Genomic DNA, 16254 nt, shown 5'->3' on the forward strand with positions numbered 1-16254 from the left:
ATTACTTTTTTTTCATTTCATTTAAAAATTATATTTTATACATTTATCATCACCATTTCTCTTTTCATCACTACAACCATTTTCGAAATATACTAAAAAAAATATAGGGCATGAACAGTAACTTTTCAAATATAGAGAAAAATCGTCGCGTTTTCTCTCTTCTCCACTCACAGCACCCTAAACCACTCAATAATTATAAAAACTTCACTCATATTTTTTTATGGATCAGATGTGAATGCTCTTAGTTTACTTGTTACTTATATTAAATTTTAAACAGTTATTTAGTTATACATGTATTTGGGCATGCCTGATTAAGTAGTAAAAAAGATAAACTGAGCTTCTCAAATATGTTTTCAGGATTTGACTAGGTTTAGTAAGTATTCGATCCTCTCCTCTTATCACAATTCACTCAATTGAAATTTTTTGAACTTTCTATTTATCTTTGTGTGTATTTTCCTTTAATCTTCTTTTTTCTTTTTAATTTTTGCGTTAAGCGATTTAGGGTTTAACTTTGTTTAAATTTTAGGTTTTGATCGAACAAGGATTTTAATATGTTTTTAAAAGGTTTTCATTTCACTAAAACTAATTGTAACTCTAATGTGTGTAGCTATGTTTCTTTAAGAAATCATATGCAAAAAAACAATGTATGTCATCATGTTACCTCACGTGTTAGGGTATCCTAATCTTAAAAAAATGTTTATGAATAGCGAATCTTAGAATCTTCTATAGACCTCAAAAGTATATTACACCATGATTTGAACTTTCAATAGCTCATATAGGTTGAATTGAATTTGTAACCCCATATATGTATAACAAATCTCATATTCTTTCTAATTTAAATTGGGTGTCATGTCGCGCATTCCGTCAAGTGCCCATCCTGCAGACAGTCCCGGGTGTTTGGGATTCAATTATTTCAACACACACAAACACAGTATAATATGCAAGAGAAATAATAAACGAAGATGAACACGCAAGATTTATGTGGTTCGGTCTAGACAGACATACGTCCACGGGCTACAACCAGGGTATTGTATTATTGCTACTGCCTCACTCGTGAGGAATTACAAGTACAACGATTACATTATATAGAGACTAGTTAGGGTTTCTAGCTTAGGGAAACAGGATAACATAAACGGACCCTGATAAAGAGATATAGGGCCGACACAAAACCTCCCATGTCTTCCATCTTTATAAACCCATTTAATCCGTCTTCAAGTAAACCGGACCCAAACCGAGCCCAAGCCTCCACAAACCCAACAATCTCCCACTTGGAGGCTTGTTAATCTTCAAACTGCCTACCGATGATTGCTTGTACCTCTTGTAATCTTCCTCGTCTTCCTGGTAGCATCTGCCTTCTCATCAGTTAACCTGAACACCCATTGAAGCTCCCCCGAGCTCCAACACATCAGTCATGGCTACAACTGCTACTGACTCATTCTCTGTCCCTACCGGCTGCCACTTACACGAACTGCCGAATCTTGGAATACCTTGAGAACAAACAACACTCTCCATATTAAGCAGGTAATCTTCTGGAGAGACTTTAACCGCTGAAATACTGGTTCTCTTAACCCGCTGTCTGGTAACTCTGGCTAAAGCTTTGACTGACTGACTGCCAGTGCTCCCACTTCCGTGAAAACCTCTGACTGGTTTTTCTTATCCTCTTTTAGCACGTTCAACCTGAATCTGACCTGTGGCTCTAGATTTATCTCCTGCAAAACAAACCTTCTTCTGGACACTAGATTCTGTGAGCCGGACTTTGGTCTTCTTCTGAACTGGTTCGGTCACTCCCTCAGATGATAAACTAACAATATACAACGAACCTCTCTTTCTTCCTCAAGCAATTACAAGATTTCCCTTTACAACTTTCCACAGCCCGTTCCCAAATTTAACCTTATGTCCCTATTCATCCAACTGCCCGACAGAAATCAACTTTTTCTTTAAGCTTGGAATCACTCTGACATCCTTCAAGGTCCATGAACCGGTTGAAGTAACTAAATTCATGTCACCCATGCCCGTAACATCAAGAACATCATTGTTCGCTAGTTTAACCTTACCAAAATCACTTTCCTTCAGATTCTGCAATGCTTCACTGCTGTGGTAGCATGAAATGAAGCACCAGAATCCATGACCCATGAATCAACATTATCCTCAACACTAAAAACTAAAAACTCATCCTCTGAGCATACTTCTGTCGTGTTGTCTTCTTTCTTTTCATTCTTATCATTTGGACACTGATTCTTGAAGTGTCCCTTCTGTTTACAACCCAGCATTCAATATCTTTATGAGTCCTAGACTGACTCCTCTTCCTGCTCCCACTGCCTCATTGTTATCCCCTACCTCTACCTTCTATGACTAATATATTACCTGCTGATTCACCTGAACTTCTGCGTCTTGAATCTTCTCCAAGAATCAAATCCCGAATCCCATCAAAAGTAATTTTTGTAGACGAACTACAAACCGCAGTCACTGTTTGCGACCAACTGTCGGGCAAAGAGGATAATAACAAAAGACCTTGAACTTCATCATCAAACTTAATGTCGACTGACACTAAGTGGGACAAGATCGAATAAAGATTATTAATATGCGTTGCAATAGACCCACCCTCTTTCATTCTTGTAGTCACTAGCTCTCGGATAAGATAGACCTTATTTGCTGCAGAGGGCTTCTCATACATGTTGGATAGTGCATCCATCATACCACGCGCTGTGGTTTCCTTCATGATGTTAAATGCCACATCTTCCGACAACGACAAAGTAATACATGCCCGAGCCTTCTTGTCTAACTTATTCCAATCTGTTTCTGACATCTTTTCTGGATTTTCATCTTCTAGCACTACATCCAAGTCTTTCTGACAAAGTAGCGCTCCAACCTGCATCTTTCACCAACCAAACTTTTGCCCATCAAACTTATGTATCATAACCTTTCCGTCTTCTGCCATGACAATGACTAAGCGAAACTTGAATAAAAAAATAACCCCCGACAACCACAACAAAACCACCCAACTAAACTACCCGTTAATGCCAAAAAAAAACCGTTGATCAAATCCCAAAACCAAAATTCAATCCAACCAACAAATTATCTGAACCAACCCAAACCTTAATCAGAAAACCGAAACAAATAGAAACACAAACTTGTTCCTTTGATTTCTTTCTAACCAACAATGCAATGCCATGTACAACTTCTGGTTGTCTTCATGCCGGTTGCGTCACAAGACAAAGCAATACCAAAAAAAGGAAAGAAAACCAATTGGCAATATTAATTTTCTTCTGACGGTGGCTTTTGAATTTGATGAAACAAATATTAATTTTTAATTCAAGTCACAATATGTGAACAAGAAACAAAAACAAATATAACTTGGCGGCAGAATTGTCAAACCTCACAATAAAGAATCAATAAAAACAAAATATGTCAAACTGCTATATAATTCTAATCCTTTATTCGCTGAAACTTACGGGGTAACGTTTGAACCGTCGACAGCGGCTGGTAGGCGGCTAGGAGCTGCTGGCCTTAAACCCTAGATGGACCAATTATATTTTCTCGTGATTTCGTTATTCCGTGTGAAACCGTAACCTCGGCTCTTGATACCACTGTTTGGGATTCAGTTATTTCAACACACACACAAACACAATATAATCTGCAAGAGAAATAATAAATGAAGATGAACACGCGAGATTACGTGGTTCGGTCTAGACTGACCTACGTCCATGGGATGCAACCAGGGTATTTTATTATTGCTACTGCCACACTCGTGAGGAATTACAAGTACAACGATTACATTATATAGAGACTAGTTAAGGTTTCTAGCTTAGGGAACAGGATAACATTAACGGGCCCTGATAAAGAGATATAGGGCCGGCCCAAAACCTCCCATGTCTTCCATCTTTATAAACCCATTTAATCCGTCTTCAAGTAAACCGGACCCAAACCGAGCCCAAGCCTCCACAAACCCAACACCGGGTGTGTTATTTCCGCTCAACCCAAAGTGTCGCATCACCCATCTTTCCAAGCCTCCCTCTCGCTTCATTGTCTCCTTTGTTATCTCTCCCCTTCAGCACCACCACCCCAATGCCACGTCCCACACCACCATCTCTTTGCCACCTCACTCCCTCTCACATACATATTACCCATCCTAATTCAAACCCCCCCCCCCCCTCTTGCCGAGACCACACCCACTACCCCAAGTCTTTCGAAAGTAGTTTATTGTTAATAAATTTAAGCTAAAAAAGCTTATAACTTTTAATTAAAAAAAAAAAGAAAACTAGTTTTTGTTTAAAACCCACACTTTTGTAATTTGAAATTCTTATATATTTTAATCACAAAAATATGAAATAGCTCAAGATTGGGCTCCAAGGTGGAGCACCGCCACCCCAACCTAGCTCATATAAAAAACAATTAAACAAAAGAAAGCCTAATTCCTATTATCGGATATGCCCACTAATAGAGCCCGTCATATTAATATACGCAATTTATTACTGAATTTGAATTATTTAATTAAATCTCTCGAAGATTTGCATGTTTTGCCCTTTGAGAGGCTTCGAGCCACTCATAAGATCCAACCTGTGCTGATTTCCAATATTTAGATGTTGCTAAAGGGTCGTTGTATTCAAACACCAGCCACGTGGTGTGTAAATAAGGCTATACGGCTCGTATAGGGTCTATACAAGTCATATAGCCTTCAGTTATTGACATATGTACGGAGGTGACAGTTTGACAGCTTTTTGCAGTCTGTACAAGCCGTATAGACCCTATACGAGCCGTATAGGTTTTTTAACTGGTATAGCTCGCTTATATCATTCGACCTATACGAGACGTATAGGACCTATATGACTCATATAGACAACATGTCAGCTTGTACTTTAACCAGAGATTTATAATTATTTTCTGGTCTATACAAGTTGTATAGATGGTATGCGACCCGTACAGACCAGGTATCAGCTTTTCTTGCTCCAACCATGAAAGATCTGGTCCCTGAAATGCTCATAATGTTCGTAGGTTGTTTGAGTAGTATGGAGCAAGATATTTACTTTCAAATTACGTGTTTTTAATTTATAACCAACTCGACTGTTATTTTTAATATTCAGTAATTTTAGAGTAATAAAAAAAACCCTATACGAGTCAAATAGCCTCTATCCGAATCGCATAGCCCTATACGGCTCGTATAGGGGCTATAAGGGACAAGGAAACAAGACGTGACACTCCTGACAGAAAATGACATAATTTCGCACCTATACGACTCGTATTGTTCGAATAAAAGACTTTTGGTAATTGGTTTTCCTTGCCTTTGTTATTATTTATGATTCATACATTAATAATATACAAACTTCTTTTCCAAGATAGATATCTCAACAATATATTCTAAATGCAAGGTAAGATATCCATTGTAAATATAAGTCTATTACACTCCCGCAGTCGAAGCGGGAGGGGAACGGATGCTGAGACTGGAGTGAAAATCCTCAAATAGCAGGCTTGGGAGACCTTTAGTAAAAATATCCGCAATCTAATAGGGAGATGAAACATGAACTATACGAACTTGACCTCTCTGGACCTGCTCACGAACAAAGTGAATGTCAAGTTCGACATGTTTCGTCCATTGATGTTGTACCGTGTTACCAGAGAGATATGTAGATAGCACTAACATTATCACAATATACGAGAGTGGCTTGAGACAGTGATCGATGAAGTTCCAGGAGAAGATTACGAAGCCAACATATCTTGGAAACCACATTAGCTACCTCCCCGGTATTCAGCTTCAGCACTTGATCGTGAGATCGTCGGTTGCCGTTTGAAAGACCAAAAAATAAGGTTGGAGCTATAATATAAACAATACCCTGAGGTGGAACGACGGGTGTCCGAGCAACCAGCCCAAACAGCATCGGTGTAGGCTAGAAGAAACGGGTTTAAAGTTTTCCCGAGGGTGAGATCAAGATGAGCAATACCTTTAACATACCGTATGATGTGTTTCAGAGCGTCCCAAGGTGTAGACACGGGGGCATGCATGTGTATGCAAATTTGTCACGACATGGCTAATGTCTAGACGAGTAAACGTGAGATACTTCAGATCCCCAGCTATGCTCCGATATAGTGTGGGATCACCAAAGGGTGTACCGGAAGTGGAACTTTATTTTCCGGTTGTATCAACTAGGTACCAATGGTTTACATGATTGCATGCCTGCTCGTTTTATGATGTCTTGAGCATATGAACTTTGATTTAAGAACATAATGTAACCTGTTCGCGAAACCGAAATTCCAAGAAAATAATTGAGCTGACCAAGATCTTTCATAGCAAACTCGGTAGCCAAGTGTGATAATAACTCATGACGAAGAGCATCGGATGAGGCGGTGAGAAGGATATCATCTACGTACTAAAGTAGATATGTTGAATCGTTGCCATTGCGCAAATAAATAAGGATTTGTCACACCTTCTTTGCCGAAATCCCAATTTTAAAACATAACTTGTGAAATGTTGATACCACGCCCGAGGTGCCCGTTTTAGCCCATAAAATGATTATTTCAAACGACACACATGGTTCAGGTAACTTTTATTACAAAAGCCCATTGGTTGATAAGTATATACATGCTCATCCAAGGTGCCATGTAAGAAGGCATTGGTGACGTCCAAGTGGTGCACTGGCCATGAACGCGATAAAGCGATCGATAGTATGGTTCGTGTTGTAGCCAGTTTGACAACCGGACTAGAAGTTTCACCACAATCAATTCCAACCTGTTGTGAACGGCCATCACAAACTAAATGAGCCTTGTATCGCTCAAGTATGCCATCCGCATTAAATTTACGTTTAAACAACCACATACTACATATTACATTAATTTGCGGGTGGCGAGGGATTAGCTCACATGTGTCATTTTTAATAAGGGCATTATACTCATTGCACATGGTGTTGTGCCATTCCGGTATGGACAAGGCAAGGGCGGGATTTTTTGGTATAAGTATAGGGGCTGTAACGGATAGATTAAATATATTTTTGGGTTTTAGTATCTCATTCATGGCACGTGTGCGCATGGTACGAGTGGTAGGAGGTGGAGGTGGAGGTGGTTGTGAAATAGCTGGTGAGGATGGTGTAGGTTGGGGGGGAGGTGGGTGAAGGAGGTGAGGCGGGTGAAGATATATTGGTGAAGGTGGGGAGATTGGGTCGTTTGGGCTGGATGGGAAAGAGGTGTGGTGGGACTTGAATGGGTTGGGTAAGTGGCGTCGTGATTGGGGAGTTGGGTCGGCTCAGTGTGAGCCGAGGATGTGTCAACAGTCGGGTGTTGGTCAATTTGTTGCCATAGGTGTGGGTGAGGAGGGGTAGATATAAAGTCATGTGATATGTAAAGCCCCGTTACCGGTAGCCCTACTTTCGTGTTGGATTTACTCATAAACACAGTTCTAAATATCAGAGTTAATTAAAAACATTCGCGGAATATAAAAAACTTTAATAAAACATTTCATAACAATTCAAAACTTGTCTTAAACAACCAACTTGTCTTTCGAAAACTAAGTAATTAAAAAATAACACGCCCTGAGCCTTCCGTTGCCAGTCTCTTATTCAACGCCACGTGTCTCCTCAAGCGAACTGCCTCATCCTACTCACCTGCGTGCATACTAAAGTCAGCTACGCTGAGTGAGTTCTAGTTAATCATACATTATACAATACACACAAACTTATATTCTTTCATTCATACTTTCATACTTTCTTTTGTACTAACTTGCTTTCATATCTTACGTTATGAAGAGCATTACGCCCTACATTCCTCGAGTATTATTAGGGCTTGGTACCCTCCTTCCTCGAGTATTATTAGGGCTCGGTACCCTCCTTCCTCGAGTATTATTAGGGCTCGGTACCCTCTTTCCTCGAATATTAGTAGGGTTCGATTCCCTCTTCGTTACCATACATCATACCTCGAGTATTATTAGGGCTCGGTACCCTTTTCATAACCATACAACCATACAACCATCCTTGCCTTCTTTTATTAACTTTATCACGTTTATACACATAAGCATACATATCATACTTACCTTATATATAGCGTTACAACCTGACAGTACGTGCAATATCCGAAGATCATTCACGTACCATCAAGCAATCATTCATACATTTCACATTATTCACATAAGGCATACACTTATCTCTTAGGATAAGCGTATTAACACACATATTGAGTATGCACACAGCCCCGAAAACATAACACATAAATGGGGCTAGAAACTCACCTGGATCCTGTTACGCTCTCCGTTAATCGTTATTCCCTTCTTGAGCTGTGCACGGCTAACTGTATAATATTTACATGTATCAATTAACTATCACTACTCATATCATCTTTCTAGTCTTAGCTACTACCTACAACGAACGGGGGTCCGGGGGCAGTGCCCCTGGCAGCGGGGTCTAGGGGCAGCAGCCCCTAGCAGGGTCCAAGGGGCAGAGCCCATGGCTGGGGTCGAGTCCTTTAATTCGTCCCAGTCCTTTAACGAATGGGGTTCATAACGAATGAACCCATTCGTTACCTTATAACGAATCAGACCTTATTCGTTTGATCTGGTTAGAGAACTGAACCCTATGACAAATTGAACTCTTAGCGAATCAGTCCACATAACGAATTAGTCCACATAACGAATTAGTCCATATAACGAATTAGTCCATCTAATTCATTCTCTCTTCTAACGAACTGGCTATAACGAATCAAGGGTGATTCGTCATCCATTTCCCTTAACGAATTGAACACGAACTGTAATCGGTTCGCTATGTTCCCATGGACGAACTAGCTAGCGAATCACCTATAATTCGCTATATTCCTGTAGCGAACTAGGGTTAGGTCAGGAATGTCAGAACATTCCCTGACATTCCCCCCCTTAACCTCGTACCACTTTCCGGCGCCGTCATTGCCGGAAAGCCGCCGGAAAAACGCGATTTCGCCGAAAAAACGGGTTTTAGCCCGTTTTTCACCGTTTTTCGTCCCGTTCGATCCAGATCTGAGCTACGGTGACCCCTAAGCTCATCATAGGTTCGGTTTATACCCGATTCCATCCGGATCTCATGACTTAAATGGTTTAACGGTGTCGGCTCGTCGTTTCGTGACTATATCTAACGGGTTTAAGCTAATAAAACATCATACTAGTGTTACCTCGGGTTGGTGCTCGGTTTCCTTCTTGGTTTCGGTGTAGATAGGGAAGAACTAGAGAGAAATCTTAAGTGTGTGTTTTGGGTGGTGTATGGAATGTGTGAGAATGAATTAAATGAGGGATTAATGGTTTATATAATTATGGACCATGGGCTTAAGCCCATGGTCCTTTCCTCTTTCTTTCATAATCCAAGTCGATAATCCATATCCATTTAACCCAACACTAGCCCAACTCGTATTCTATTTCTCTAAACCGATAACGACCCACTATAAAATAGACGATATTTATTCTATTAATAAAACCGAAATTAGGATGTTACATGATGAAGGTTAGAGAACATGTGTAAATGATTGATAAGAAAATGGAAAAATGGCCTTGTCAAAAACAATGTGACGAGGTATTGTGATTTGATTAATTTTTAAATGGAGACATTGTACCCACGGTGATTGGTCGGGTAACCAAGAAAGACACAAGGATTGGAGCGGTAGGCAAGTTTGTGGTGGAGAGTAGATGGTAGAATTTGGTAGCATAAGGACCCGAAGACACGAAGATGGTCGTAAGCGAGGTGACGATAGTAAAGAAGTTTGGTGGGGGGTTTTAATTTTTGTAGTTTTCTAGGAAGAATGTTGTGGAGATATGTGGCCATGTCAAGGGCATGATGCCAATAGGATGATGGGAGAGAAGCTTGAGCAAGGAGAGTTCAAATTATACTATTAATGGAGCTCATTTTGCGTTCCGCTTTCCCATTTTGAGAAGAAGTGTGGGGGCATGATAACCTAAAGATCATGCCATTTTCGTCACAAAATTGTTTAAAGGAGGAGTTGACATATTCTGTTCCATTATCACATTGAAAATTCTTAATGTTTCTCTCGAATTGAATGTGCATTTATTTAGCAAATGTGTGAAAAATAGAGAAGAATTGTGACTTTTTTGGCTAAGGGAAAGGTCCATAAAAAGTTCGTTAAGTCATCCAAGAATAGAATATAATATCGATGACCACTCGCGCTTACAATGGGAGAGGTCTAACATCACTATGTATAATATCAAATGGTTGAGTAGTGAATGTATTAGAAGACATAAAAGGCAGTTTAATACTTTTACCGAGTACACAAGATTAACAAAAAGTCTTATGTAATTTGATAAAATAAATAACATAAGAACGTTTCAAACACTGTAATAAATCTGGCCCAGGATGCCTAAGACGTTGGTGCCAAAGTTGATGAGAAATTGCTTCAAAGGTGTATGGGGAAGTGTATTGTGTATACTTTGGTGGAAGTAGAGGATAAAGATCACCGCTAGGGGTGTTCAAGAAATCTGGAATCCGAAAAAAACCGAAATCCGAACCAAAATCGAAACCCAAATAAACCGATCCGAATTATTATTCGGATATTCGGATCGGATCAATCCGAATATCCGAATAAGTAATTCGGATTCAGATCGGATTCGGATATGGAATTTTAAAAAATTCGGATTATTCGGAATATTCGGATATCCATTTAATCCGAATAAAAACATGTTTTTAGTAGTATTTTCTAGTTTGGTATATTTATTAGACTATTATTGAAGTTTGAACTTTAAATTTGTGTTACGAGTAATTCTTATTTTCCGGGTTGCATGTTTATTGTGAATCTAAACTATTAAATGTTATGAACAAAAAATTGGGAAATTTGTTTAGTTTTATTTCAGATTATTCGAATTATTTTGGATTATTCGGATATTTTCCGAATCTGATCCGAATTGAATTCGGATAGATTCAGATCGGATAGGAATATTCCTAATTCGGATCGGATTTCGGATAGGGTCCACAAATTTTCAAATCCGAATAACCCGAACTAAATAACCGGATAATCCGTTATCCGATCCGATGAACACCCCTAATCACCGCTGCTGTTGCATTGAAGGATTGGGATTCGGGTCTTGAAATCCTTCAAAAAAAACAAATTGATCAAATTCTATGGAAATCCAATTAATGGTTAAATGGCGAACAGCAAGAAGATTTGTAATTAGTTTATGGGGCAAATAAAACATTATTGAACTTAAGGGGTGGGTAGGGGAGTGGTAGGGTTTGGTAGCCTTGTCTAGAAACCGGGATGGTTGAGCCATTACCAACAATAATATTATGTAAAATGCCCGAATTAAAAAGAGATTAGAAGTTACACGGGATGTTTGTCATGTGAGATGTAGCAGTGGTATCCATCATCCGTTGTTCCGGTGGGTTGAGTAACATCGTGTATAGGTCTTATTCGATATCGGTGAAAGCTTGTAGTATAAGAGGTGGGAATAGCAGAAGGTGCCAAGGATCGAAGAAGAAAAAAAAACAGCCGATGGTTATGGTGGATGGCTAAGGGGTTTTTTAGAGATGATATAATACCGTATAAGAATGAAAAACTATGGTAATTGGTTTTCCTTGCCTTTCTTTCTTATATACGATTCATATATAAATATTATCAATGTTTTGAAACCTGGCCCGGCCAGTTCGGCCAGGACCCGGTCCCTGTACCGGGTCGGGTAAGGTATTTGAGCCGTTTTCTAAAAACTCGGTCGGGTTTTGCGGGTGGTTCTCGGCCTGGACCCGGTGACCCGGCGGTTGAACGGGAAAAACGTTTTTTCTCATTATGATCTGGATCATGATTTTTGTTTTGGTGTATCTGATCCAACTCATCATGAAAATGATCCTGGTTTGCTTGAAATCGCGTCTCCAACAACCACATGGCAGTCCAGAAAATCAATTCAATCTTATAATAACAGATGATGATGAATATAAAGGTCCTGGCTAAAAATAATGAGATGGAGAGGAGATGAATATGAACTCACATGTGATAATAAGAATGACGACTGTAGGGTTTCCTCCTTCAGAACTTGAATGTGGCGGGTGCATCGGAGGATGACCCGTAAGTGTGCTTAAATGATATAAAAATCTATGTATTAAGTGTTAATTTTATGGGAACAAGATAACTACTGTTGTGTAGTTATTTGCATGTATGAGGAGATAGAGGATGAAATCACCAGAACGTGGGCGAAAACGGCGAAGAAAACGGAGTTGAAACGAGAAAGATATGAAGAAAATGAGAAAGAGCTCCACCGTGGGCCACGGTCCAACTGACCAAAAATGACAGTTTACACCGTACCGTGAGCTTTGGGAGACCGTGGAGACCACCGTGGCCCACGGTGGTCACCGTGGGCCACCGTCCGAGAGCTGTAACTTCCGTTTTTCTTTGTTTTTAATCCGTTTTTTATTCTCTTTTCACATATCTATCACTGGGAGACGACCTAGAGGCGATTTTTGGGTCCAAGAACATTATGGTGAGTGTAGTAATCATTAGAGACTTGATTTTGATTCTTATTCATGATTTAATTGAAGGAATGATGAACCGAATTATTCTCGGCTAAATCCCTTTGTGTTTTCCCTCGGATTGTAAGGTTTATTTATGAATGTTTGATTGAATGCTTATGCAATTTCTGAGATAATAGGTTGATCTTATTGATTTCATTGTTATGGTGTTTATGAATTGATTGATAGATTGTTAGTTTGTTGAGTTCGTGTTCAAAACCGTCAGTTCTTGGTGCTATAAGCAATCGATATTAATCGGGAGGGATTCGGGGTTGGATAAACTAATTGATATTTGAGTGATTATTACCTTGCGTTTCTAATCCAAGTACTTAGTCTTCAATTATCAAAATCGTTCGTATAAGCACGAACTATATCTTTATAGTTCATCTCAGATTAAACATTTACTTTCATAGTCATAGAAACCTGAAACCGAGAGAATGCATATTTTCTCATATTGTTTAAAAGTCGTTAAAGTGTTTTTAGTTCTTTTTGTTAATCAAACCAATCAAACAAATCTTTGAAGTTATTTTCTGCATTTAGTTTAATATAGTTTAATCATAACGCTACTTAGTAATACATTTTCCACAAACTCCCTGTGTTCGATACCCGCTTATCGCTATCTGATAGTTGTAATCGGTTTATTTTTGAGTGAGTCTTCGACCTCACGTCAAATTTTCGCGCCACTGCCGGGGAGTAGTGCGCAACGTATGTTAGCTTTAGTAGTTTTAGTCTGTTATTTTCGGGTTTACGCTGGTTGTGTTAGTGTGCAGGTACCTACAGGTGTATGCATACTAGAACCTCTAATAGGTCATCACCGCTAGTTATTGATCCCGAGATTGACAAAACACTTCGAAGAAACCGAGTCCTACTTGGGGAGAATAAGCTTCTTGGTTCTCCAACCGCATCAAACAACATGGATTCACCAGTTCCCACTTCGAGTCAAACAATCCCGACTACACCTCCACCAAATCCACCTCCACCGATTACTACTAATATACCTACAGCATCAAGTGAACTCCAACCACCACCCACAACCGAACCCATAGCTGCTCAATACACCTACTCAACATCTTCCACATTGCCACCTATTACCAATCGTTTTCCTAACTTTGGTGCGTCATCATCATCTCAACAATATCAACCACCGCCCTTTCAACAATCACAATCAAACTACCAATACCAACCCCAACCGTTTATGCAACATTCAAGATCACAAGGTGATGGATATGGATATGGGTTTGACAGTGAATTCGAGGGGTATGAAATGGAAGGTTACTACACGGGAGGTGATGGAAGCCAAAGGGTAAATCCGGGAAATTTGGCCTATAGTCAATGGTAACATCCGGAATCGGTGCAAGGGTTTAATAGACAACCACCACCGGTTGTTCAACAACAACCGGTGGTTGTCCAACAAAACGTGCAACCACCGATTCAATAACAAGCTCAACAACAACCACCGGTTGTTATTCATCAACAGGTTCAACCACCACCGATTGTTCAACAACCACAAGGGCAACCTCAAGATCCACAATTTCGACAAATACCCCAACCACAGTTTCAACAACAATTTGTGCAGCCAAGGCCCGTTTATAGATCAATGGGTCAACCAAGAGTACCAATGGGGGTACCAAGAAGGCACGCAAGAGAGATGGTTAGGGGGATTGAAACCCATTTCCGACCCATAATTACTAATAATCTGTCTCCGGTGGTTATTCCTCTCAATCATCAAGGGAGGACATTTGAAGTAAGAACCAATTCCCTTCAAAGTCTTCCGAAGTATAAAGGTCTAGCAACTGAGGAACCTTACTTCCATTTGGAGGCATATGACTCCATTTGCAACACAAATGGGGGTCAAGGTTTTACATCGGATGAGGTAAAGTTGGTTTTATTTCAGTTTTCTTTGGAAGACAAGGAAAATAGATGGTTTTACACTCTGCCTTCCGCGTCTATTTACACTTGGGCCGAAATACAACAAAGATTTTTGGAAGAATTTTACACGGCCCAAAAGACAAACGATGCGAGAAGAAGTTTGAGAACCTTCCAACAACAAATGGGGGAAATGTTTCATGAAGCATTCGAGAGGTTTAACATGATTATTAAGAATTGTCCCCATCATGGAATTGCTCTTTGGGAGTTATTAAATGCTTTTCATGAAGGGTTGAGTATGGAGGATGAACGGGATTTGCGGTCAATAACTAATTGTACATTTGGTACCAATTATGAATAAGATGATTGGGCGTATTTGGAACAAATGGCGGTTACATCAAAGAGAAAGGCCCAAACCGGACGAAGAGCAAGACCGGCGATTGGTAGACCGCAAGTGCAAGCCGTGGAAGAAGGAAAAGTACAAATCACTAATCAAGTAATTGATGTTTGTACAAATTGTAACGAGTTGGGTCATGCAACGGAGGTATGTATGGTAGGTCAAGCACCGGTGGAAGAGGTGAATGCACTTCAAGGGGGAGGTGGTAGGAATTACAACATGAACTCCAACACCTACCACCTCGGGTTGAGAAATCACCCGAATTTTCGATATGGAAACCCGGCCACTCAATCCAACCCAAATTTTCAAGGAAATACAGGAAATTATGTTCCTCACCAACAATATAATAACCAAGGTAATTTCATGGCGGGAAAAATCAAGGGTTTCAAGGCCAAGGAGGTGGCGGTCAAAGTGGGTCAATGGGTCAAAGTTTGTCAAATGGGAATGAATTTATGGACATGTTAAAGATGATGCAACAAGACATGCAAAGGAGAAATCAACTTGATGAAGTGCACATGCAAAAGGATGAAGTGCACATCAAAGCCATCCAATCGTTGACCACCCAAATGGGTCAACTTGCAACCGATGTGGCGAATTTAAAGAAAAACAGCTCGAGTTTAAAGAAGGGGAACAACGTGCATATCAATGCGGTAAGCCTTTAACCTAATTTTGAAATTTCTAGTGTTCAAGTTGACCCAACACCACAATTTGTTGAGAGGGTGGTGGAAGATATTAGTGATGAGATTGAAAATGTGGGTAATTATGAAACAATTTTTCAAAATAACTCTGAATTACAACCGAATGAAACATCTTTTTGTGAAAATTGTTCTTGTGATAAATGTTTAAATGACAAATTAACCAAAATAAGGGATGAGTGGGTTGATAATAATATTATCCCGAGTAAACTTCAAGACCCAGGAGTGCCCCTTTTATCAATCCAAATTGGTGAATTTAAAACTAATCGAGCACTGCTAGATCTTGGAGCTTATGTTAGTATCGTGCCCGGTAGTTTATATGATCAGTATGAGTTTGGTCCATTACAAAAAGTAAACACCACCGTGGTATTAGCGGATCAAACCCATACACTTCCCCGAGGAATGATATATAATGTGATGGTACATGTGGAGGATTTATGTTACCCAATTGACTTTTTAGTGCTTGATTGTGCTAAAAATGTAACTAACACACAACCCACAGTCATATTGGGTAGACCCTTCCTTGCCACTTCACTTGCAGTGATTGATTGTGCCAAGGGGACACTGAGAATAAAGTGTGGGAATCGTGATAAACGATTATTATTATTTGAAAATAATACTAACTCTTTTGTTGACAAGGAAAGCCTAAAGGCGGATTTTGTTAACAAGTGTGTATCCTTGAGCAAGGATCACACGAAAGTGGAGTGTTTTGTGATTGACAGGTTAGTTGAGAAGAAAGAATTTGAGCATCAACAGAGTGAGAAGGTGGCAGAAAAGGTAGCCGACCAAAAAAGACGAAAATGAGACATCCACCTAACCTAAATGATCCATGGTGGAGGATGAGGATGTT

The sequence above is a fragment of the Bidens hawaiensis genome, unplaced genomic scaffold, assembly GCF_021521415.1.
Source record: "Bidens hawaiensis isolate Kalapana, Puna unplaced genomic scaffold, B.hawaiensis_p1.1 tig00023817_1, whole genome shotgun sequence".
NCBI classification, from domain to species: domain Eukaryota; kingdom Viridiplantae; phylum Streptophyta; class Magnoliopsida; order Asterales; family Asteraceae; genus Bidens; species Bidens hawaiensis.